The sequence below is a fragment of the Cibotium barometz genome, chromosome 14 (genome assembly GCF_041138505.1).
Source record: "Cibotium barometz isolate CiBa-2024 chromosome 14, ASM4113850v1, whole genome shotgun sequence".
NCBI classification, from domain to species: Eukaryota; Viridiplantae; Streptophyta; class Polypodiopsida; order Cyatheales; family Cibotiaceae; genus Cibotium; species Cibotium barometz.
This window is the reverse complement of record NC_141059.1, coordinates 26,678,322-26,705,321: the sequence shown is the minus strand read 5'-3', so window position 1 is coordinate 26,705,321 and position 27,000 is coordinate 26,678,322.

Genomic DNA, 27,000 nt, shown 5'->3' with positions numbered 1-27,000 from the left:
TTGAGTCTCCTTGCCACCGACTGACGATGAGGTGTATGGTCCCATAGGGGTTTGCCTAGCATGTAGAGGCTGGAAGGCTGAATTCTAGATCATCGACAGTATAAAGGAAAAGAATAATAGAGCCAGTTTGGCTTGTATGGAATTGATTCTTGTATAAACTTTTGTTTTAAAATCTTGTCTTTGGCATTATTGTACTATGGAAAGAGGCTGTTTTAACGAACCTTGTGAGAAAAGGGCCTTAATTAAGGAACATGTTTATTTATGTTAAACAGTGTGGTAGGATTAATTAGAAAACAAATTGACACGTGAGTAGGGTGGAAAGTGGGAGGATGGAATGCCCCGACGGCACCATCTATGGACGGGTGGACCCGATTAGTCGGGTAGCTTTCCAACAGATTCACTGAAAGCCCTACGCTAGATAAATAGGTTCTTGGGAAACTCTCTTCTAGAAGACTAGGCCAGCGACTATGCCTTGCATGGATGAGGAAAAAAGCGTTGTCTCTAGGAATCAGGATTACTCACGTAGAGTATACCAAGAAAGGCATTCAAGCAATGGTTCCAAGGGAGGGTGATCCTCCAAGGGGTGGAGTAAGAGTGCCAGACTTAATACTCATGAAAAGAAGACCAAAGAAAGTGTTCAAGGATAGAACAAGAAGGCAAGGGGGCAAGGTGTAATACAGTAGGGAGAAAATGGACTATAAAATGGGCCCTTTACTAATCAAAAAATTAGTGCTAATCAAGATATCCACCAATGGGAAGGGGGGAGTGCACATTCTATCCACTAGCTTTAGCTATAAAATATAGGGTAGTTATTGCATTTCTTAGCCTTGTCCCCCTATCTTCCACCTCTCTCTAGAGGTCACACAGAAGTTCATGGCAAGGGTCAAATCTTCTTTTTGAAATGACATGGGGCCAACATTTTTAAATAAAAAAGTGCAGCTTGGCAAAAAAAAAACATAAAAATTTAAAATTTTGGTTTTCCCTCCAAAAAGGTGTTTTTACCTCAAAAAAGGCTACCTAATCATATTCTATGGTGGGAAACCCATTTTTCAAGCTCATTTTAGCTCTCTAAGCTCTTAATCTCTCTCTAATCCTCTTCCATAAGCTTCTTTAATCTTCTATTATTGCATAATCATCTCTAAAGCTACTGTACCCTCTCCCTAATCTCATCTTTCTCTCTCTTTCTCACCCGTACTAAACTTTAATCTTCTATTTCTTTAATCATTTCTTAAGTTGTTGTGCCCTCTCTTTTCCTCACTCTTCTTCACCCATACATCTCATTATGCCTGCCTCTAGTAAGAGACCAAGTGATTCTATCATTGAATACCTTCTCTTCAACACTATAGATGATGAAGGTGAGTGGATCGGGCATCCATTTAGAGTGAAAGATTGGGTTTATATGAAACCAAGTGCCACATGTCCACATCGAGTTCTTAACCATGGTGTTTTGGAACACCATTGGAAAGGAAGGATTCTTCATTTCAAGAAGGATAAGAATGGAGAAATCAAGGTAATAATACAACATGTCTACATGGCTGTAGACATGTATCTTCCTCCTTCCATGGAGAGGAATAGGCTCCCTTGCAACTTTAAGTATGTGGTTGTAATTTTATTTAGAAATGGCTTGTTTTGTTTTACTAATTATGGTATGTGGGTTGTAGACATTTTTCCATCAAGCTATATTGAAGAACAACCTTTGAGAATCCTCACTGGTGTGTTTAGTGCTTTTCATAGTACAATAGGTGAGCTTATCTTTCCAGGTGAGAATCATAGAGCCCTCTTCAACAAAAATATATTCTTTTACACACACTCTTACAAAGTCCCTTCTCAACCTACAGAATATGGTAGCCTTGAGGAGATCCCTCTATGGACTCTTTACATAGTATAGAGTGGCCAGTTCCGGATAGGTTGAGTGTTAATGCTTTAAAAAACAAGATGTATTCTGACATACACTCCTCCTTAAAAATATTGCACTGTCCCTGGCTGACACATTGGAAGCATATTTTGAGAACTATCTATATCATACATTGTAAGTTTTGCTATCACCAAGCAATTTACAACTAAATAATGTTAAAACAAAAAAATGTTGATACATATGATTGAGAGAAAGGTTTACAAAGGCAAAAAGACCCCCAACCTCAACAGGGCCCTGTTCAGGTTGGGGTTTTTTTTTTACTTTTTTAAGCCCTCAAACTATACATACTAACAAGTGAAATATACAAATCACCCTTGTAAATGAAATATACAAATCAAATACGTTTAATTTTTTTGATACAGATACACATGCAATCAAGGCCTTGATTGACAACTTGAGAAGCACTAAAAAGAGAATATATTAAGTGAAGTTTTACATTGTCCAATCATGTATATCATAAGGAAAAATATTGAGACGTTATCGCGTCGAATGGTGCCTGCGAGCTTCATGTCTTTACACATGATTGTGACCCGCTTTGCATGCATTGCACACATGTTAGAATCTTCAAACATAGTGACCAAAAATGTCTCCGCTGCTTCTTGGATTAGAGACAAGGCAAGGCTTTGCATCCTCTTGTCTCGGCCCCCAAAATCGTATAGTATCTCTTTGACAAGGCATGCAAAAGGAGCTCTCAAGATGAGGAGGTTGACACTCTTCTGGAACGTCCGAAACTCCTTTAGAGCTGCCATGCCATTGCGTTGTTTCCTCCTGGGTGCACGAGTAGGAGGGTTTCTTGTGGGTGGTCGAGAGGATGTGCATGAGCACTCTAATCTCATGCACATTAATGCCGAGAAGATGATGGAGCTCCTTTAGCTGCTGCTGCTTCTATTGCTACTGCTTCCGTTGCTGCTGCTTCTGTTGTTGCTGCTTCTGTTGCTACTGCTTCCATTGTTGCTGCTACTGCCACCTCTTCTCGTGTTGGCAAGGACCCATGCCTCAATGATGCAAGCTCTTCCCCCTAGTTGTGGAACATATTAGTGGGATAGGAATATCATCCCATGGCACTCCATCATCAAGGTCAACATCACTCCCTGTCTCTCGATCAAGGTCAGTGGTGTCCGGATGAGGGGGAGAGGGAGGTGGAGGTGGAGGTGGAGGACGATGAGGTGATGGTGGATGCTTACGTGCAATGTTTTTCGTGCGAGCCATGGAAAAAAGTGAAGTCAAAATATAGAAATGAGAATGAATAAGACTATTATGCCTTTATATAAAGTCATTTATAATGTGTTCAAATAGTCTGAAAAACTGGCCAAAAATTACAAAACCACCAAATTAGACACGTTTAACCCAACATCTGCCATGTCTTGCCATTGTGGCATGCCATGCGACATGGCCTACTCTTGAACTTCCATTCCACTTCTCTATGTTTGCCTCCTTCCCTTTGAGTCGCACGGCTTTAGCAATTACTGACATTCGAGCCTTTTCCCTAGTAACATTTCTTGCAAGATTGTGGCGATAGAACCAATTAAACATCTCCACAAGATAATTTCTATGTGTCTTCCCTCCACCATATCGAGTATTCTTGAAGTACACTCTTTGGCTGCATAATGTGATTTTTCCATGCCTTGGGTGCTGAACATATCCAAGGACCCGTAATTTTGTAGAAAATACGGTCCATGTGAATATACAATGTGCTATGAAAAAATGTCCAAGTAAGAAATTATGAAGACATGTTTAATTTATGGAATTTTAGTAAGAAATTGCAATGGTAATTAATGAATGGCAATAATTAAGATGAGAATATCTTACCATGTAATATGTAATGGTTGGAGGTATCTCCCCAACTCTCACTAACAAGCTTGATGAATGCTATCACATCTATTTTGAACACACTTTGTTCTTCTTGAGTTGTTGTGCTCTTTAACATAGTTGTCACAACCTTGTCAAAGTAAGCCCACACATTCTTTCGCTTGTTTTGTAGATTTGGATCCTAGTCAAGATCTGTGGTGCACTTTCAAAGATGTTTCTAATGCTCCCAGCGCAGGCTCCTCCCTCGATCGTTCATAGGATGCAAGAATCGCCTCGCCTTTGCACCGCTCATTGTGACACTTGTTGAGCAACAATATGATGTGCCCTAGACTTCTCAGGATCTTTCACAATATTTACATTCCCACCATGCACTCCCAGAGAGTTCAAGAGATCCTCCACTTACTTTATTGCTTGGGTTGAGCGTGAGGCTGGCTGCATAGTGAATGCATAGTCAATGTGAAGCTTAAGCAACCTATCTCAAAATTCCTCATCATGGCATGTAATGTGCGAAAGTGTATAGTTTTCATTGGGAAAGGAATAATTGGTGCGCAATTTGGATCCTTTGTGTTCCTATTGGGTGTTTCATCTAAATCAAAAGACAAGATCCCCTCCACCCATCGGAGCTCATCCTCGCTTGAGAATTGACCACTTCATGCTGCACAATGGACATGGATGGAGGCATTGTGCACTATTGTCACAATTACACATGCATTTTATGGTCTTCAAATTACCACCTAGATGCCAATCCACACGAAAGGAGCCCACACCATCCACTTCAAGCTCCTCCCCATTTATCTGTTATTTGATGACTTCTAGAATTTTGAGGGCATTGTTGAAGTATCCAATTCAACACCTCAATGTTCTCCTTGGGAACCTCAAAGGCTCCAAGCCACCAATTATCCTTCTCAGATTGAACACTAAAAGAAGGGATTTTATCCTTTTACTTTGCATATGCCATTGCTTCATTCATATATGTGACTCCCATTCACTCCAATCTTTTCCCTTTTACTAGTTGAGCCTCATCCAACTTTAGTATAAGCGATAGGACTCCCTCCGATTCTACATATCACATAAACCAAGCCAAACAACACATGTAATTCATGTCATTGATAAGATAAATTTACAAGTTAAACGATAAATGCTCAAACCCAACCTTGATGTGAAACCTTATAGAATCGGATCATATGTCGTTGAAGATTCTTTAGGTCCACAAAGAGGTTGTTGTATGTGTTGTACTGTACTTCAAGCCTATCCTTGGACTTAGGATCTAAAACCATTGTTCCTTCTACATGAATATACTCACCAAGGATTGATTTAACATATGCATTGTTTGCCTTCTTTTCTAATGATACTTTGTAGGAAAGAGGAAGAAACTGCCCTCGAATCCCTCGGGTATGACGAGCTCCTTTGATGACTCCATAAATTCCCTCATAACCCTTGCAAGATTGATGCTGGCTTCATCACATGCATCTTGTACATCCCTTGCATTAATAAGCCCCTTGATGTCTTGCATAATGTCCTTTGTAACCACCTCAACAACTCTCTTGTAATTTGGATCATGGATGATTGATGTTATCTCTTTATTCTTCATGCAGGCTTTGAAAGCGTGCATAGTATCTCCCACACCATATGCATCAGCTAAGAAATTCCTGGGACATAATGAAGCCACCATTAAATCTATAAGGAAAAACCTATAAATCAACACATACATAAAAAATACAAACAAAAAATTCCATGGAAACATACCTTGTTGCCATGACCCTTCGTTTCCTTATGCCACCTTGCATCGAAATATTTTCAATATTAGAAAGCTTTCGTTTACGCTCACGTGCACCAATTGGTGTATGCTTCAATCTCCTTATTTTTCTTTGTAACCTAGACAATTTATCTCTTTGATTATTTATGTGTTTCTTGTTCCTTATTTTTCATGTCTAGGTCATGTGAATGTTTTTTCAAATCTTCAATATTTGATTGAAGACTTGAATTAATTGAGTGTAAGTATTGGTTATGAAGACCACCACTAAACAGAAAGTCTTTTACAATAACCTAAGAGCCCATTTTCCCCATCACCTACATATCGAACAAAACTAGTCAAATCACAAAATGGTGAATTGTGCAAGGTCAAAGGATCATAGGGAAAGAGATTCCTATCCACCCAAAGATCAACATTCTTCTTCCCCTCATTTATTAGTGTGGACATGGTTGAATTAGGTAATGGTTGCCTAACATATAGACATTTTACTAGTGTATAATCTTCATCTATACGAATGTAAATGTTTACTTTACGTTTTCTACCATTCATAATATCATCTAAAGGCATGTCTAATTCAAGATGACAGAAAAATAAGATTAATAGAAGATTAGAAAAGAGATTTATATTAGATAATAATATTCTAACATTTGGAATGATCCTAGAGAAATATATATTAAGAATATCTCTCTCTAAAAAAGCCATTTTTGATATTCCAAAAATAAAGATTTTAGTCATGATTAGGAGATATGACAAGAATGAAAGGAGTGGGGTGGCATTAAATGGCATTAAATGGCATTAAATGAGATAAGGATTTGAAAATGATATTAAAAAATAAACTTTTCAATATATATATATATATTTGGGAGGAAAGTTTTAAATGAAAATACACTAAAATGTGAAAAGTATCAAAAAGTCATTATTCTAATGGCCTCAAAAAATGCCCTTCTATTTTGGGATATAAAATATTAGAATGCATCTTGTAATCATTAGATAGCATAGCAGTTATTAGGAAGATATGACAAGAGTGAAGATTCTGAGGAAGTTATGAAGATATGACAAGATTGTTATGAGGTAGTTATGACTAAGAAATGATATAAAAAATTCACTTTTTGGGTTTATATATGTATAAGGAAAGTTTTTTTTATGGAAAAACTCAAAAAAATAAAAAAATTTAAAAAAATCAATTTTTGGGTCCCCCTTATGGGCGTGGTGATGTAACTTGCATTCTGTTTTTGGTATAAAATATTAGAATGCACCTTGCAATCATTAGATATCATAGAAGTTAGAAAGATATGACAAGATTGTTATGAGGTAGTTATGACTAAGAAATGATATAAAAAATCATTTTTTGGGTTTATATATGTATAAGGAAAGTTTTTTTGATGGAAAAACTCAAAAAAATAAAAATTTTGAAAAATTTAATTTTTGGGCACCCCTTATGGCTGAAAAGTGAAACCTTGGGAATGGTGATGCAACTTGCATCTAAAAGTAGTTTGCTAAAATATTCCAAAACTATAGACTATAAAAGTACTAAAAGCTAGTGAGAGAGTGGATAAAATGTAGATGGTAGGACCTAAAAAGTCTATAAAAAATAGGGGAATCATTTGCTTTGTCTCCCACTATGGGTCAAAATTAGCATTTTTAATCAAAAGATTACTAAAAATTAGGACTTCTTACAGGGCCCATTTCATAGTCCAAATTTTCCCTAATGAGATGCACAGATCGTCATCATATTTGGAGTGGATTTGGATATTGGGCAAGGTTTTGAGTGAAAAGGTTGCTAGGAAGGGAAGGATGACAAGTTTCGGAGTCCGTGATGACAAACGGATGACGACAATCATCTAGGGTTAGAAGTTGGAATCTTGTCATCAAGTCAGTAGGAGAGATGTTATGTGCATGACATGTACATGCTTGATCCCATTGCTAATCCCTAAAGGAGAGCATGGAAAACAGATAGAATATGGCATAAGCAGGGCAAAATGGACACCAGAAAGAGCATCATGTGGATGCAAGACCAGGTCGGCTGGTGGTGGGTCACGGGGCTGTTGGCATCATTGGTAGCAAACAAACTGTTGTTTTTTGTTGCTGGCCAACTCGGCCAAATTATGGGGTTGTCCCAAGGCCTATATAAGGCACAAGGAAAGATCTTTGTAGGTATTCATTCTCTTATGGAGTGAGTCTTAGACTAGGGCTTTTTGGAGTGCAAGATCATCTTTTCAAGGCTGTAGCTTGCCAAGAACTGTACATCCTTTTTGTACTATATGAATACACTGAAACTTAGATTACTTTCTCTTCTCTCCATCGAGCGACATTTAGTTGGTCAAATGGGGCCTAATGCCCTAATGCCCAAAATTGAAGTCTCTTAATACTCGAGAGACTAGGAAAAATCCCGCTCTTCCAAATGCCATCATACCCAAACATCACCGCTCGCTGATGGCGATGAAACTCAAGCATGAGGGGTGGTCCTAGCCCCACATGCCTGCAAGTTTTCATCACCATTTTGGGAAACATTTGGTTGATCAAGTGGGGCCTAGTGCCCAAAGGTAAAGTCTCTTACTGCTTGAGAGGCTAGAAAAATTCCTGCTCTTCTACATGTCATTATATTCAAATGGCATTTGATGGTGATGTAACTTTGCATGCATGGGAGGTAGGCCTAGTCCCACATGCCTACAAAGTTTCATTGCCATTGAATGACGTTTGGGTATGATGGCATGTGGAAGAGTGGGATTTTTCCTCGCCTCTCTAGCACTAAGAAACTTCAAATTTGGGCACTGGGCCCCACTTAACCCAACTAAATGTTGGGATAGTGATGAAACTTTGCAAACATGTGGGGCTAGGCCCACCCCATATGCTTACAAAATTTCATCACCATTAGATGATATTTGGGTATGAAGAGTGGTATTCTTTCTAGCCTCTCTAACTTTAAAAGATTCCAAACCCCGGGAAGTACTTCAAACTTTCCTCCCCCAAAGAGGCAGCAAGGCCCAATTCAAAATCAGGTTGCGGGACGATTCAGAAGTGAAGGAAGACCCTTCCCCCATAACACTTTCTCAGGAGCCCCACCTATTTCATGGATTCAGAGGGATGAGCTCAGAAGTGAGAACCGGTGTTTTGGTGGATGCCAGGGTTTTGGTCACCAGCTGAAAGACTACCCAACTCCTTCCATGTCAAGGGGACATGGAAGTCAAGGACCGAGAGTGCAAAGACCAACCCCTTCCTATATCAGTCAAATCAAGGTCCATCTTGCCCAAATCAGGGATTTCCCAGAAGAACTCCAGCTCAGCCGTTTGCCTCTATCGAGAGTAGCCTCAGAACTCCTTCCCAGAATTGGGGCAACCAAAGAGAAAGAGTCCCACCTCAGACTGCAGCAGCAGCCAGAGCAGTCACAATTGCAGAAGTAGTGGAAGAGGAAAGAGGACAAATTTATACTGCAATTGAAAACCAAGGACCAAATTGCCAATTCTCCGTCATTCATACTCCAGCTGAGTATCAGGGTAAGCCTTTTAAGCTTTTGATTGAGGTAGTACTCATTCTTTCATTTCCCCTGGATGCTTGCATAAGCTAGTCTTAGATCAAAAATCAAGGAAACCTATGCAAGTTGAATTGAGTATCAGGGTAAGCCTTTTAAGCTTTTGATTGAGGTAGTACTCATTATTTCATTTCCCCTGGATGCTTGCATAAGCTAGTCTTAGATCAAAAATCAGGAAAACCTATGCAAGTTGATTTGGCTAGTGGGAAGATTCTTTTCACTCACCTTGAGACAGATCGTATTCAGTTCAATTTAGATGGAAATTTAATTGACTGTCAGTTCAGAGTTATACATTTGGTAGTTTTTGACGGGATCCTTGGAATGGATTGGCTCCACAAAAATCAAGCTGACATTCACTGTCATAATGGAACCATCTCCTTCCGTGACCTTCACGGAAACAAAGTTCAATGAACCGGAATTTCAGGATCCCCTAGTCTACAGTTAGTAAAAGCTTCTAAGTTACTAAAAGGACTTAGAAAGAAGCAGCGCATTTATCTTGTTAAAATGAATCCGGTAGACTCAAAGTTAAAAGCTAAAGAACCTGAATGGTTAACTGAATACAGTTTGCTTGGTTAGAAGCTCACTTTTTCCCTTAAATAGAAGCCTCCCCCTTTGTTGAAGCTTAATAGTGTTGTATGCACTGTTACTCTACTCCTCCCAAGAGCCAAGAACTGTGAATTTCTTAATAATTCACAAGTTTTTGACCATTCCCTCTTCTAAAGAATTGGTGGCCACTCTTGTTGCAAACAAGAGTAGATCCCTCAAACCATCAAGCCAAAGGAAAGCTCCCAGAATTTCATGTAAGCAAGAAATCTTACTTTTTCTTATTCTTTTAATGGTTTTCTAAATTGTTTGTTATCTTAAAATGATAAACAGATGCTATGCAGTTAAGTGATCTAATTGTTGGAATTAAACTTTTCATATTGTTTCTCTCTTAAAAGTGAAATTTGATTAGTTTAGAATGTTTTAAACCAGTTGGGGATAATTCCTAAGAAGATAAAGGTTAGAAAATTTAAAAAATGGTCAGTCATACAAAGGAGGTTATGGCGAAATTTTCTAAAAATTTGTGAAATAAATTTTATCTTTTATTAATCAAAAAGAGTAATCCCCATCGTTTTTGTATTCTAAAAGTGTCATTTTCATTCATGCATAGAAAGATGCATAATGATTATTATTTTTTTATAAAAGAGTGATTTTTAATAGAATTAAATTCTATGTATAGAAAGATGCATATTGATTATTTTTTTATTAAAAGAGTGATTTTCAATAGAATTAAATTCTATGCATAGAAAGATACATATTGATTATTATTTTTTATTACAAAAGTGTTAATTTCATCAAAATGGATTTTATGCATAAATAGATGCATAAAAGAATATTTTTTTTAATTATAAAAGTGTTACTTTCATCAAAATGGATTTTATGCATAAATAGATGCATAAAAGAATATTTGTTTTTATTATAAAAGTGTTACTTTTATCAAAATAGATTTTATGCATAAATCGATGCATAAAAGAATATTTTTTGAATTATAAAAGTGTTACTTTCATCAAAGTGGATTTTTATGCATAGATAGATGCATAAAAGAATATTTTTATTATAAAAGTGTTACTTTCATTAAAATGTATTTTTATGCATAAAATGATGCATAAAAGAATTTTTTTAAATTGTAAAAGTGTTACTTTCACCAATATTGATTTTTATGCATAAAATGATGGATAAAAGAATTTTTTTTATCAAAATAAGAGTTCACTTTAATCCTATGTTTAAATCCCATGAATATTAGAAAAATGAATAAGTAAATACTCAGTGAAGGAAAATTATACCGTTTTATATTCTCTAGGATGGTAGTGAGAAAATTCAGAAAAACTATCGAAGTCGGAATTTTAGATAAATGACTAATTTATTCCTCATAGGAATTCGTGTTTAGTTTTGAATTCAGTAAAGTAGTAATAGAAATATTACCTTCGAGAAAGATAGTTCAGGGAGAACCTTTCCAGATTCAAACCTTGAATTAGACTATGACCAAGACGTAACTCCTTCGTCAGTTTCAAGAAATGACGATGTGACCAGTTCAGTAATCTACACTCAAATCACCCACCGAATCTGAAACTAAGTTGAGACCTTTGATTTTGATCTGAGGATCAAGAATTCAGAATTCGAGGAATTCTGCTTGCGAATCGAGACCTGTGATCTAGTAGTCTTGGGATACGAAATTTAGATATACTCATTGTATTCAAAAGAAAATCAAAATTCAAAACTTGCATAGAAACCTTGTTTTCTTAAAGGACTGTCTTACGCCAGAATGCTGGAGGGAGCATTTGGTATATGTGTGTTCTAAGGGAAGCTCGGTTGGCAACAACTGGTTGGGAGTGTTCAAAGGACAGCTCACGTGGCAAATCCTGCCCAGGTCTTGATCAACCTCGGTATGGTTAAAATGGTTCGCTTCTGGTACGATGGACGAGGGCCGACGAAGCGGTCCCTGAGTAAAGTGCCAAGACACCTAAGGAGGATCCTGGAGGGTTCTGACTAAGCGATGCACGGACTCGTGGTGTCGAGGACACCCATGCGTATGTCGTGGAAGATATATATGTATGATGACGAGAAACTTATTGTAATCTGTTAACTGGATCTTGTTGTTGACCTGCTGGTCTCAACAACGGAGAGTCTAGAGTGATAGTGTTTTGTGAGAAACAAGGATTGAATGGAAATTTTGAGTTGTGACATCTATACCCAGTAATTGTTTGTCAATGGATTGTTTTATAAATTAAAGTTTAAAGAGGAGTGTGTGAGTATCTGTATTCTAAAGCAAAAGTTAAGAAAGGCTTTCAATTATCATGTTGGGGCTAGGGCACCCAAATGAGTCTACTAACAATGCAACTGGGGTGAGTCCAAGGATGGGGGCATAGGAGTTGGTACGGGTGTGATCAAGCTATGTATCTTCCCATGGTACTATTGCCAGGCTTGATGGTCATCAATTTGAGGGAGGGTTTGCTGGATAAAATTGATGTATACATGATGGGAATGAGGGATAATATATGAAGCATAACCTTAGAGTAAATGTGTGCAAAGGTCAAAGGTGTAATCACAAAGTAGTAAAGTATCAAAAGAATTCATCCAAGTAGGTAGAATCCATTCGTGTGGAGAATCTGGTAGATGAGAGATCATGGAGGAGAATCCATTCGTGTGGAGAATCTGGTAGATGAGAGATCATGGAGGAGAGAATGTAGCCTGGTTGACGAGCTAGAATCAAGGAGAGGTGGCAGTGATCTTTGAGGTGGATTGCCAACCTCATTACTGATGTAATCAAACTATGTACTTGCGCCTATTTAAGAGGAAACATCTAATGGAAGAATAAGTTTGCATTTTATATCATTATGTTGGTCTTCTGTTGATTACTTTGCTTACTGCATGTGTTTGTTTAATCCAGTACACTGATCCTAATCTATGATCCACCATGAAATTTAACATCCATATTATTAGTATTATTTACTATCCTTTTGATTATCTCCTTTTCCACCTTCAATAGAAATCTCCACTATTTTCCCAACTTTTGCTAGCTTCTTTATAATCATCTTAGAAAATATTTAATTTGATATGATTTTTATTAGAAAATACTCTTATATATTTGTGATAAAAAACTTTTCCTATAACCTTAGTATTCAATCCTTCCAAGCTCTACCTATTTTTAGGCTATGTGACCTCGATATTCAACCCTTCCAGGATATTTTAATGCAAATGTAATGAAGGGATTTTAGTGAGCACATACATATGGCAGATGGACCTAGGCACATGGGGCTTAGTGACATTTGCACATATGTTGTGTAGGGAATATTGGGGCCTTGGGACTATAAAAGGCACCATCCCTAGGATATTGTACCATTTTGACATATTACCATTTTTGGTGTTCTTCTTGCCTAGATCGTGCTTTCATTGTGAGTTCTCCCTCTTGACAAGCTATGCATGTACTCCATTATGAGTGCAAACCTTTCTTGCATTAGGATTAGAGCTTGATCTTTCATCCTAGTTTAGGTTTTCTCAATCTTAGATTAGTGAAACCCTAAAATTTTAGAAACCCTAAATTTTATGTTTTCTTGCTAAATTTAGGACTTTCAACCATTTTATGGATTATTTGTTGGTTTTGATCTTGGTGTTGTGATTAAAGAGCAATTTGAGCCTTAATCATTTTTGAACTTGATTTTTTAGATTTGCTAATTTCTTGATTTGAGAATATTGACATTTGTGTAATCAGTTTTAAATTTATATTAATCACTATTTTTAGAAACCCTAATCCACTTTAGTGCTTGATTTTCTTAAATTTCTTGATCTTGATTTTTTGAAATTTTCTTGATTCTCAATATTAGGGTTTATAGAAATTTGAGTAACTAGCTTTTAGTGATTTCTTGCATTATATTTCTTCTAGAAAGTATAGTTTTTCCAAAGATTAATACTTAGAGCCCTTATTTCTGCAAGATTGAAACCCTAGATTGCCAAATTTATGAGTTCTTGATGGAATACTGCAAGAAGAAGATTACTCTGAAAAATATTGGTGCACTTTTTAAGAAAGTGTGTAGAATACAGTTTGTTGTGCAATTTCAAGTACAAAGTTAAAGATTCAAGTGCAAAGTTGAAGAACAATGAAGATCTATTTCAAGATTAGTGTAGAATTGAAGATTCGCATGCAGAGAGAAAAATTGGTGCAAAGATTCACAGTTGTGCGTGATATTTATCAAAATCTTGCACATTCTTTGCATCTCTTTGCTATATGTTACGATTCTTGTTGATTTCTTATTGCAACAACAAAATAGTTGAAATACTAAGAAACATTTGAAATGCCAAGAAATGTTTGCAAAGAAAGATTTAACAGCAAAAGTTTGTGAAGATTATCCTTAGATTGAGTTGTACGCTACCTAGCGCTTGTGCAATGCAGTAATACAAAGGGGAAAAGTAAGCAAGTGGAGTGCCCTCCAAATATCTAGACATTTCCAAACAACAGACCAAACATCAAAGAAAAAATCCAATAAAGTTGAAGTTGGTCATGGCCCGTGACATTTGATGCTCGAAGAAGATATTAGGATATGGTTGAGATATGGTTGAGAGCTACTATTTATTGTGCGAAATCATTTAGAGTGCAAGCTATACCACACAACACCAGTAAGGTTAGCTGAATGCTAGACACATATCCTAGGTGTCCCAACTTCAGTGGAGGCTCCACAATCATCATCAATACTCAGCTCCAACTTTAACTGATAAACGTGCAATAGCCTAGCTTCACACTCTCGGGATTGTCAAAAGTTGAAGCAATTGCACAAGATGACTTCTATGTTGTTGTGGAACGAAGCTCTAGCAAAGTGCATGGAAAGTCTTGTGTAGGGTAATATGAGGGATGGGCTTTCTTGCTTCCCTCTCTCTCATTTTGGCAAGAACAAAATTATAGATCTATGAGTAAAGGGTATAGATTAATCAGGGCAAGCTTAATCCACTGTGTTAATCCTACAATGAGAACAATAGTAACGGGTGCACATTAATGGAACAAGCCTAATGAGAACCTAATCCACTATTTCAAACTTATAATTAGAAATGAGAGTAGAAGAAAGAGATTGATCAAGCAAGCCTAATCCATTGTGTAAAACTATCATTAAAACAAAAGGAAAGGATACTGGTCAAGCAAGCCTAATCCATTATGTTAAAACTATCATTAAAACAAGAGGAAAGGATACTGGTCAATCTTATCAAGGTGCAAATCTAATCAGTGCAACATTTTGACTATGTAGCTTTCTTGTAGATGCAAGAAGATCTAATTGCCAAGTTTGGATATAAAAAAGAAGAAGAAGAATTGAACACTTGAATTGAGAAACAAAGAAACAAAAGACAAAGCTAGTTTTGTTGAGATCCAAGAGTCTTGTGAAGAGTAGACTTCAGCTGTAGAAAATTCAGCAAAGAAAAACAAGTAGGAAAACAAGTCTTTTAGCGATATATACATAGAGCATCACGGCTCCCAAAATCACTGCTGCCTCAATCGTATTCGCATAAAGAAGCGAAACTACAAATGAGACATGCCATGGTACACACGATTCATTACAGAAAGAGGTGCTATAATTCTATCTCTAGGAATAAAGCGGCTGAGAAGCCTAAAAACTTGGCATGAAGTTCTGAAGTTCCTGGGTGAATGATCAAAGAGTTGCACATGCTGAATAAGCCCTAGCCTTATCAGAATCATGGCCAAGGAAATATTTTGCCTGACATTAATACATCGTCCTCCACAGAACCACATATACCGACGTCACTCAAGAGGATCAGGAAAGTAAAGACTGTTGGAAATAAGTGTAGGTGTACTCTTTTCCTAGTCTAGTATAAACTTTTATCTTGAGTCTTGTGTGTCTGCCATGTGGCATCTTATTTGTCCCACATATCAGCGTGGCTACTATCTCTTGTACTACACACCTATATATTGTGGGTGTCACATCATAAGAAGTATCTAGCTTGTGTCTTGTCTACACTCATCTCAAGGTAACTCTTTGTCCCTCAATCTTGTTCTTATTTCACTTCTAGTTTTCTAGTTTCTAGCTCTTATTTCCATATTTCTACATGGTATCAGAGCCTTGCGTGCCTGGAGCTCCTCCCACTTTCATCACTATCGGGCACATTAAGGAGTGTTCTTTTGCTTTAGAAGCATCACCAACTGCTTATATGCTCTCCACTCAATGGCACTTCTAGCAATCGCATCATGACAGTATAGCCTCCGTGAGTGGAGTATCTCCTACGACGGCTACATCCAAAGCTCTCCAAGGCGACACAAGCAAGCTCCCGCATAGCGGCCTTCGTCATCTTCTACATCGACTGTCTCTCTGACATTGCCACTCTACTCTGCCTACTGTGCTGAGTGCAACCTTAACTGCTCATTGTTACCTTGCTTGGTCTCATTTTACGGTAGCAGTTCCTCAGCTGTAACCAACCGCCACCATTTGTTTTTAAGCGCAAGGCCACGTGTCATGTTCGTCTCGGCTACGGCCATCCTTCCATCCCACACCCGACTCTCGTCACCAGCCGGGTTGCCTCTGTGCATCACCAACGCAAGCCTCTCTCATCACAGCATCGTCTATCTACATCACGTCTGCTTCTGCTCTACGGCCACCTTGCCTTACGATCGCCGTTGTACTGTTGCTGCTCTCCTTTGGCTGCCTTCTTCATCGACTCAAGGGACTGTCTCTGCCTGGGATTTATTGCGCATCATCTAGAGGCAGCTGCAAATCGACTTTCCTCCTGTTAACGAGCTATTTGCTGCATTCAGTTCTGCCATTGCTTCCTCTTGAAGAGTCTACAAGGTACTGTGCATTGTCTCCTTCAGTTTGCTGGTCAGTCCTTTTGTTATCCTCATATCTACAAACTGCTGGTTCCTCATGCTTCGATGGGCTGTCACATGCTATGGCCTTGACAAGTGGTGAGATAGCCGGCTTCTAAAAACAATTTGTATCTCTTCTTTCATTCATTTTTGCAATCTTGTAAGGGAATAGACACTGCCCTTGCATTTTAGCAAGAGGTAAGACCTTCCCACATGGCCTCTTCTACTCATTCTCTCATGTCTATCGACAAATTCAATGGGTCCAACTTTCATACTTAGCAAATCAAAATCAAGTGCCATCTTATGAAAGAAAGTCTTTGGGACATTGTTCACCATGCTGCTCTCGAAGATTCCGACATTGAGCAAGTTGTCACTTATGTTCCCACTGCCAAGAATGACAAAGCCTATGCTATCATCTTGCTCGATCTTGGAGATGATTACATTCATCACATCTCCGACATACAGTCTGCTTCTCGAGCATGGATCACTTTGGATACCCTTTTTGGACCCCGCTCTAAAAACTCTAAGATTACACTTATGATCTCATTCTTTGATCTACATATGCAGGAGGGAGCTACTATAGCCTCTCATGTCAATTATCTTCGCAGTCTTATGGTTCAGCTTGCATCAGTGAAGTCCCCCATCTCCGAAGATTTTGCTATTGCTGTGCTTCTCAACAGCTTACCTGACACCTATGCTACTCTTGTCACTACCTTCAAGTATCACAATAATCCTACTCTTGAAGGTATCATCAATGCTCTCAAGAAGAGGAAAGAACTCAACAACAAAAGGTAACTGACACCGCATTTTTAGCAAAGAAAGGAAGTTCTAAGGTAAGAAAGCCTTGCATCCATTGTGGCAAAACTAATCATATGGAGAAGGACTGCTTCAAGGCTCAATCATGCACCATTTGTGGCCATGATAATCACCGGGAGAAGGACTGCTACTCCAAACCCTCTACATCAGCCCCTGCATCTACCTCAGCCCATGTTGCTGCAGCATCTCCATCAACAGATCTTGCTGTTCATTCCTCATATGATGAAACGTGGGCTTTTTGATTACTTCATCTTTCTTGTCTACCACTTTGACCACCGATGATGTAGGTCAAGGGGTTCTAGTGTCTTACTCATTCTGCTTTTGGACCTCTCTCTTGTCCCTATCCAAGAGGCAGAGATTGCCCTTGAGGAGGGGATGTCTTCTCAAGGTCCATCTGTTTGTCTACAATCAGTTTATCTAGTCTTGTCTGTCTGTCTATTATCTAGTCTTGTCTGTCTGTCTATTTGTCTATCAATCTGACTATGTCTTGTTTTAGATCCATCTTGTCCCTACCCTTGTGGACCCATATGAGGATATCACTTGAGGAGGGGTGTCTCAGGATCTTTTCTATCTTGTCTTCTATCTTGTCTTTCAGTCTTGGTCTTGTCTTGTCTGTCTTTCAGTCTTGTCTTTTGTCTTCCTCCTAGTGTCCACTTAAGGAGGGTGTTGGAAATAAGTGCACACTAGATGTACTCTTTTCCTAGTCTAGTATAAACTTTTGTCTTGAGTCTTGTGTGTCTGCCCTGTGGCATCTTATTTGTCCCACATATCAGCGTGGCTACTATCTCTTGTACTACACACCTATATATTGTGGGTGTCATATCATAAGAAGTATCTAGCTTGTGTCTTGTCTACACTCATCTCAAGGTAACTCTTTGTCCCTCAATCTTGTTCTTATTTCACTTCTAGTTTTCTAGTTTCTAGCTCTTGTTTCCATATTTCTACAAAGACTCTCAAAATGACGCGCGAGTCTCACTCTTCTTACTCGGGTTGTAGAAGCAGAGTTGATGAGGTGGTCGAATGTAAAGGCTATCATATCCTGACTCTGGGAGAGTTCAAGAATGCCAGATAGATTCGGGGTATCCATCTATAAATTTCCAATTCAATTTATGAGTTTTTAATTTTTTGAAGTTCCTTCAACATAGTATTAACAAGTGAAAACATTATTTCCCAGATTTACTTTAAAATTTTTAAGCAAGTTCTGCTACTCTAACGTAAATTTACAACACCGCTCTGATACCAACTGTGAGATCCCACTGCCCCCTCTGTGCACCGGATTTCCGATTGCTGGCAGAGCGGAAGCAACTCCCTCTTGCGCGGGGTAGGGTTTCCCACTCAGGGCCTTGCCCTTGAATGTCCGGGCACGAGACTAAGCTGGTGGTCATTTTGAAAACTGAAACCGGGAAAATTTTCCATGCTTGGAAAGCGGGGATGATTCCACCATTTTGAATTTCTTAACGAATTTTTCTAACGAAGTCAAGACTGATCTAACCTTCATCTAATTAATCCAGATAGAAGGGAAACTATAACAGACTTAACTTGAAGGAATCAACGCTTTTTTCTTAATTGAATCAGGCACAGTCGTTGATTTATTCTTTAGAAAAGTCTTTAGGATTCTAATTAACTACTCGAGTTCTAAACGTATTTCTATTGATCAATTTTATTATTAAAACTCTACTGATTCTAGCCTAACCCCATCCGGCCCATGGGTTAGCCATCGCCCTACCACTGGAATTGTAAGGTTCCCCCCTTCTAAAATAGGGAAAACACTTAAGATAGTCCACTAAGTCTTAACTTGGAGAAAATTTCCTATTCATGACACCTTGACCATGTAGAGATTCAAGGATACGATTCATAGGTAAGACCTAGTCCTATCCCGCAGGGGGAGCGTGATCTTCTAAAAATCAAAATCACCCATAGGATAATTGATCATAAATTTGGGCAACTACTAGACTTGATTTCTAGAGGCAACGCTTTTTTCCTCATCCATGCAAGGCACAGCCACGCTGGCCTAGTCTTCTAAAATAGAGTTGCCCAAGAACCTATTTATCTAGCATAGGGCTTTCACTTAATCTATTGGAAAGCTACCCGACTAATCGGGTCCACCCGTCCGTAGGATGGTGCCGTCGGAGCATTCCATCCTCCCACTTTCCACCCTACTCACGTGTTAATTTATTTTCTAATTAATCCTACCACACTGTTTGACATAAATAAACATGTTCCTTAATTAAGGCCCTTTAAAACAGTCTTTTTCCAAAATACAATATTGCCAAAAACAAGATTTATAAAAAAAAAAGTTTATACATGAATCAATTCCATACAAGCCAAACCGGCTCTCTTATTCTTTTCCTTTATACTGTCGATGATCTAGAATTCGGCCTTCCAGCCTCTACATGATGCTGGGCAAAACCCTACAGGACCATACACCTCATCATCGACCGTTGGCGAGGACTCAAGCCGGCCTGTCGCCCTCTAAGGCTCCATCGCTCAATGGTCCCGTCTTTCAGAGGGATGTCTGCACACTCACCGCACTAGCCTGGGCCCTCAGAACTAGGTAGCATCATAATCTCTCGCCTCAATCGGCAAACCTTATTCTCCCAATGGTATGAGGGATACCTTGGGCCATTCTCGGGCTTTGCTAAAACGACGCTGCCCGGCTACACAAGCACGGAACAGAGTTAGCGTTGAAGCCAGGAAAAACTTGCACTCTTTAAAGATAACAATTTCAATGCAATTTATTGAATACAGCATCACACAATTCATAACTTCATACAATTTTATGTCATTATTTTAAAAGAAAAAGATACACATTTATTAACACTAATATAAAAAAAACTCTTCTTTAAAAGATAACCAAGCTAACCTGGCCACCATTTCCTTGAGGAGCTTGTAAAGGGAGGGTTGGGAGCATCTTCTCTAATCTCATTGTTGCGCGCTCCTCCCGAGGTAATATTTTGACGTTTTTGGGAAGGGGCCATCTTGGACATCATCTTGTAGGGCTCGCTGTTGCGGTCAAAACGCTCCAGTTGGATCTCAATTCTGAGATCGTTTGCTCACCGTATGAGCAAAAGACCACAGCGCATGAACCCTCTCTCTTAAGGCAAAAACCTCTTACTAAAGTGCACGCAAATGGGGGGGAGGGGGGAATTGTGAGATGTCCTTAACACAAAAACGTTTTGCAAAAGGGAAGAAGGGCTGAGGGCTGCTGTAAGTCTATTCACACGGGGGGGGTGGGAGAAGAAAGGAAAATTGCCTTATCTGAAAAGTGGCAAATGAGGGGGTGTGAGAGAGGTGGCTACAAGGGGCGGCTGTACTACAGTAAGTACACTGCATAGGGATGAACGGCGGTACGGATGGCGGCATAGCAGAGCATAGGCTACGTAGAAAATGCGTGTTGCCCATGGAGCACCCCGGCGAGGGTTTATATAACTGTGGGGTACGGGTACGGGCACTGCGCAAAGCAAGGATGAAAGGACGGTGTACCAGTAAAGGCTGTAGATCAGTGGCCTGCATGGGTCTAGGGGAAAGGTACGGTGTCGGTTAACAGGGAAAGGAGTGGTATGCATGTACCTTATCTGGTCAGGGGCAGCATGGGTGTCCACGTAGCGGTACACGTGTGGACCACACAGTGGGCGGCCGTCCTTTGGTTCTTGTGCGGTCATTGTAAGTGCGGTCATTGTACGGGCACCCTGGTAAGTGTGTACGGTCCAAATTTTGGGGTGAGGTCTCCAAATTGGGGGCGTCGGCCTCGATTTGCGTGTCGGACCGCCCCGGGGGAATTTTTTTTTTTTTGTCCGAGAGGTTCTCCTGGTCATTGGGGTTCAGACCGTTCGTCAATCGGACGCCCGGTCATGCATTTATTAAGGTTTAAAGGTCGTCGCTTTTTAACTAAAAATGACTAAAATTTGCATATAAGCTTAATCCGGTGTCCGTTTTGGATGTTGTAAAATCCTATATTAGGGTAAAATCGCACGCAGATTTCAAATTTGGGCTCAAAATTTGAAGATTCTAAGTAGAAATGACTCATTTAATAAAATCATTGATTTTTATACCATAAAAACTCTATTACATGGACATTTCTTTATTAGTGAAGATGGGTATGTTAAATCCTTCCCCGCTTAAAGAAATCGAGATGTCCTCATCTCGTTCATGAATTGGGGATAATCCTTTAAGAGTGTAGCTTCATCTTCCCAAGTTGCATCCTCTTCAGGGTAATCTTTCCACTATATTAGATGTTCTACAAGAGTTCTATTTCGGAGTTGCCTTTTCCTAGAATGTATGATGCTACTGGGCTATAATTCAAGGACTCCTTGAGTAGGGATTACAACTTGTTCACCATCAAGAATATGATCGAGACTGGGTACATAAGGTTTTAACAAACTTACATGAAATACATTGTGGACTTTGATATGGGATGGGAGTTGGAGTTTATAGGCACTTTTACCTAGACACTTGGTTGATAACTGTATAGGGGCCACAATACCTAGGGCTGAGCTTCTTATATTTTCCAAGTGATAGTGAACTTTGTTTGGGTTGCACTCATAGAAGAACTTTGTCTCCTTCCTTGAAGATCCTTTCAGACCTCTTGGTGTCAGCATAATGTTTTTGTTAGTCTTGGGCAGCTTTAATATCCTTTGATTGCCTTGGTTTGTTCCTCCATCTCTTCGAGCATTTTCCTAGATGCCTCAACTCTTATGGTCGGATCAGAGAAATTTAGAGGAGACAAGCATTCTTGCCCATAGAGTGCTTTGAATGGTGACATTCCTATGCTCTGATGAGATAAGATGCATTGTAGGCAAATTCTACCAGAGGAAGGTATTGAATCCACCTTCTTGGTTCCCGTCCACAATATGCTCTGAGAATGTCTTCAATTACTTGATTGACTCTCTCAGTCTGGCCATCGGTCTCTGGATGCTAAAGCAAATTTGAGTTCCCAGGGCTTGAAATAAGGATTTCCAGAACTTTGAAGTGAAGTCAGAATCTCGGTCACTTACTATCCTTTTTGGGAGACCATGAAGTTTGAGGACTTCCTTGATGAATATTCGAGCAACATCAGAAGCTTTGAAGGTCTTCTTTGTTGGTATAAGGTGAGCTACTTTGGTAAGTAAGTCCACTACTACCAGAATGGAGTCATATCCTCCTTGAACAATGGGGAGACTTGTGACAAAATCCATACTAATGCACTCCCACTTCATTTGGGGAATATCCAAGGGTTGAAGTTTCCCAGGCATCTTGACCCTTTCAACTTTGATCCTTTGGTATGAGAGACGATGTCATTGCTTCAAGTACCGAAGGACATCATTTTTCAAGCCTGCCCAATGAAAGCTCCTTCTTACGGCATTTAATGTTTTTGCATAGCGTGGGTGTCGTGCAGCAGCAGCAGGACTATCATGAGCTTCATGGAGGATTAGTTTCTTTAAAGCAGGATCCTTAGGGATACATAGCCTGTGATTGAAGTAGAGGCTTCCTTCATGAGTGGAGTATCCCTTGATTAGATTCTTCTCTTTCTCTGAATTTCCCCCTTCTTCTACTAACTTCATCATCCTCTGATAATCTGGATCATGAGATGATACTTCTTCCACCTTGACCAGTATGGGATTATTTGGCATTGAAATTGCACTCGAGAAAGATTTGCGGCTAAGTGCATCTGCTACAACCACATTATCTTTCCCTAGAGCTCCAAATCATGGGTGGCATAATTTGCTTCATATTGCTTCAGCTTGCGAGAAGTATAAGCGATTGGTCTTCCTTCTTGGCCTAAGACACCACCAAGTGCTAGACTACTGGCATTAGTAACCACTTAAAATTCCTTGGTGAAATCAGGAAGTTTCAGGACTGGGACAGAAGTAATAATGACCTTGAGCTGATCAAAACTGTTTTCATGGATTGGCAGCCACACTATTTTGCAATCCTTCTTAAGAAGATCCGTCAAAGGTGCATCTACCAAGGCATAATCTTTGATAAAAATCCTATACCATCCCGTGATTCCCAAAAACCCACGAACTTCACGAACTGATTTAGGGGATGGCCACTCCAGAATATCTTTGACCTTGGCGGGGTCTATTGAAATGCCATCTTTGGAGACGATGAACCCAAGATACTCAATTTGATGAGTAAAGAAGGTACATTTGCTCTTCTTGGCATAGATTTTGTGTTTGCGCAACAATTATAGAACTCTACGCACATGCTCCTCATGCTCTTCCATTGATTTGGAGTAGATTAAGATGTCATCAAAGAAAACAAGTACAAATTCATCCAAGTAAGGACGGAATATATCTTGCATTATGCGGTTGAAGGTTGCAGGAGCATTGGTTAACCCGAATGACATTACAGTAAACCCATAGTGGCCATAACGGGTATTGAAGGTTGTCTTGGGTATATCTACTTCCTTGACTTTGATCTGATAGTAACCAGACCTCAAATCTATTTTTGAGAAGACTTTGGTCCCATGAAGCCTGTCAAGAAGTTTCGATGTGAGGGATAGGATACTTATTCTTGACAGTGACTTGATTCAGCCCTCGATAATCTATGCAAAGGCCGGAGAGTTCCGTCCTTCTTTTTTTGGAAAAGGACAGGTGTCCCCCAAGGAGAGCTACTGGGGCGTACGAATCCTTACTCAATGAGTTGGGTTGCTCTTTAAGTTCAATGGCTTCAGGAAGGGACATTTTATAGGGCGTTTTTGAGACGGGTTGAGCCCCAGGGATCACCTTGATTTCATGATCGACTTCTCGAGGAGGCGGTAGCCTTGTAAGCTCGTTAGGGAAGATGTCAGAGAATTCTTGGAGCCAAGAGGGTTCTGTCTCTTTACTAGGTTCAATGGCTTTGTTGAGCTTGACTAAGAAAACTTGCTGACCCTTACGTGTTCCCTTGAGAAGATGTTTTGCCTTGACTACCCTAGATTTAGGTTTTCCTGTTATCCCCTGAACGGATATTACTTGGCCATGCTCATTTTCAAAAGTGATACTCCCCTGGTGAATGCTAGCTTTGTTTGCAATTAACCAATCCATCCCAAGGATTCCATCATAAATTCCTAATGGCAAGACTCTAAAGTGACCATGAGTTTGCTCATTACCCAGCTCAAAATCAAGGTTTCCTATAGAGTGGCGAGATACTACTTCTTTCCCACTCGCTAACTCTACAGTCATTCTTCTAGCTGTTTTTTGACCCAAGTTTAATTTTTGCAAACACCTAGGAGAAAGAAATGAATGGGTATTGCTGCAATCAATCAAAAGCTGAAATGGCTTACCGTGATGAGTGGCTGGGATTTGGATTACACCAAATTGTTTATTCGGACCTTGGTGTTCTATTGCCGCATGGACGGTGGCGCGCTCTTGGTGCGCTCTTCTTCAGCCATTTCCAAGGTCGGTTCTTCACTTATAATACAGGCGGTTCTAGCAACTGCTCCTCCGCGGCCTCTGCCATGCCCACCACCTCTTGCACCTTGGTGGATAGGGGTTCCATGGCCTTGATTTCCTCTGCCACCTTGGGGAAATGATGTTGCCATCTTGGGATAGTTGGCCCTAAAGTGTCCCGGCTCATTGCACTCAAAACACAGAGGGCCTTCTCTGGAAGAAATAGCATCATACGAGCGGGGGACAAAAGAGTTGCCTTGTCGCCCTCTGTTGTAGTAGGGGAAATTCTGTTGGGGTTTCTTGTAGGGTTGATCTTTAGGATTTGCCTTAGGGTAAGATCTCTTTTTAGGTTTGTCAGTCCTCATTTCTTTCACAAGGGGCTTTGCTCGTATGAGAGCATCCTGTAAAATGTGATTGGCCTCATTGCTTCAAGGCGGGAATCTAAGGGTTCATTTAACCCTTGGCAGAAATGAGCCACTTGCTCTGGGAAGTAGTCATAGATGGAGCATACTTTCGAAGAGTGATAAATTTGGAATAGTAGTCCTCAAGAGTTAAGCTGCACTGCCTAAGACTAAAAAACTCATTCATCTTGATGGATTCATGGGATGGGGGAAGATATCTTTCCTTCACGGCCTGCTTGATGTCTTCCCACGTTTGAGAATGCTCGGTGACCCCCTTGTCATGGCACCACTGTTTCCACCAGAGTTTAGCATCTTCGATGAGGCAAAACCGTGCAAGCATAGACTGATTTGCTACTCCAGTACCGACGGTAGAGAAATAATCGTCCATCGCTTCAATCCAGACTTCAGCATCCTTCTAAATCTTTAAACCTTCTCCTTTAAAGGAGGGAGGTTGCATTTGCTTGAGCAAGAGCTTCTTCTCCTGGATATCAGTGTAAAGCGCATTAGGAAGTGGAGGGTGATCGTCCTGGCCATCATTGTAAAAATAATTTTAAGATTACAAGATTCATATTTGCACAACGCTTATTTTTGGAGAGTAAAACATTGAAATCATTTTATTTCCAAATATTTTAAAGGATGAGTTTTATTACAAAGATCTGAGACTAATATAGCTAGTCTTATTTGCCATCAAGGGAAATTCCTAGGCTTGACTATGACATAAAGGTAGAGCGGTCCACATAGGTGAAATATGGGGGTTCCGCTGTAGTTTCTAAGACTCTAAAAACTGATGGTAAGGGTGGTAGACTCTGGATTGGGGTAGGTCCCAACACAGCTACTTTGTCAGCAAGTAAGACCTGCATCACTTGGTCATACACCCAGCGATCCGGAGGTATGCGAATCCCATCTATAGTCACAGAGGTGTCGGCCCTGGGGGTACCGACGAACCAAAATAAACGTATCATCTTCAACTTTTCAATCCAACGAATCCGCTTTAGGTCGGTGGTAAGGTTCCCAATTCGATCTGCTCGGATGAAGAAATATCTTGGCCCACGACTCTAAAAATTTCTACCCCATCCTCTTTCAGTACGAGAGAAATGAGGGAGGGTCATCTTCTCTAGTATCTACACCATGGTGTCACGGAACTCAAAATTTGAGGAGTGACTAGCAGTCTCGAAGATGCATTGAAAAACTAGAAACTTCGAGTAGGCATCTTCCTCTTCCTACAATCATTCAAACATCAATTCAACTTGTTTGTTTTAGTAGGATGTTTTTATTAATTAGCATTATGTTAGGTAAAACATTCATTGCAAAACAGTCCTTAAATGGCAATTCCTAGGAGCTAAGATCGGCTCTGATACCAATTGTAAGGTTCCCCCCTTCTAAAATAGGGAAAACACTTAAGATAGTCCACTAAGTCTTAACTTGGAGAAAATTTCCTATTCTCATCAACACCTTGACCATGTAGAGATTCAAGGATACAATTCATAGGTAAGACCTAGTCCTATCTTGCAGGTGGAGCGTGATCTTCTAAAAATCAAATCACCCATAGGGTAATTGATTATAAATTTGGGCAACTACTAGACTTGATTTCTAGAGGCAACGCTTTTTTCCTCATCCATGTAAGGCACAGCCCCGCCGCTTGCCTAGTCTTCTAGAATAGAGTTGCCCAAGAACCTATTTATCTAGAGTAGGGCTTTCACTTAATCTGTTGGAAAGCTACCCGACTAATCGGGTCCACCCATCCGTAGGATGGTGCCGTCGGGGCATTCCATCCTCCCACTTTCCACCCTACTCACACATCAATTTGTTTTCTAATTAATCCTACCACACTGTTTGACATAAATAAACATGTTCCTTAATTAAGGCCCTTTTCACAAGGTTTGTTAAAACAGTCTTTTTCCACAATACAATAATACCAAAAATAAGATTTATATAAAAAAAAGTTTATACATGAATCAATTCCATACAAGCCAAACCGGCTCTCTTATTCTTTTCCTTTATACTGCCGATCATCTAGAATTTGGCCTTCTAGCCTCTACATGCTGGGCAAAACCCTACGGGACCATACACCTCATCGTCGGCC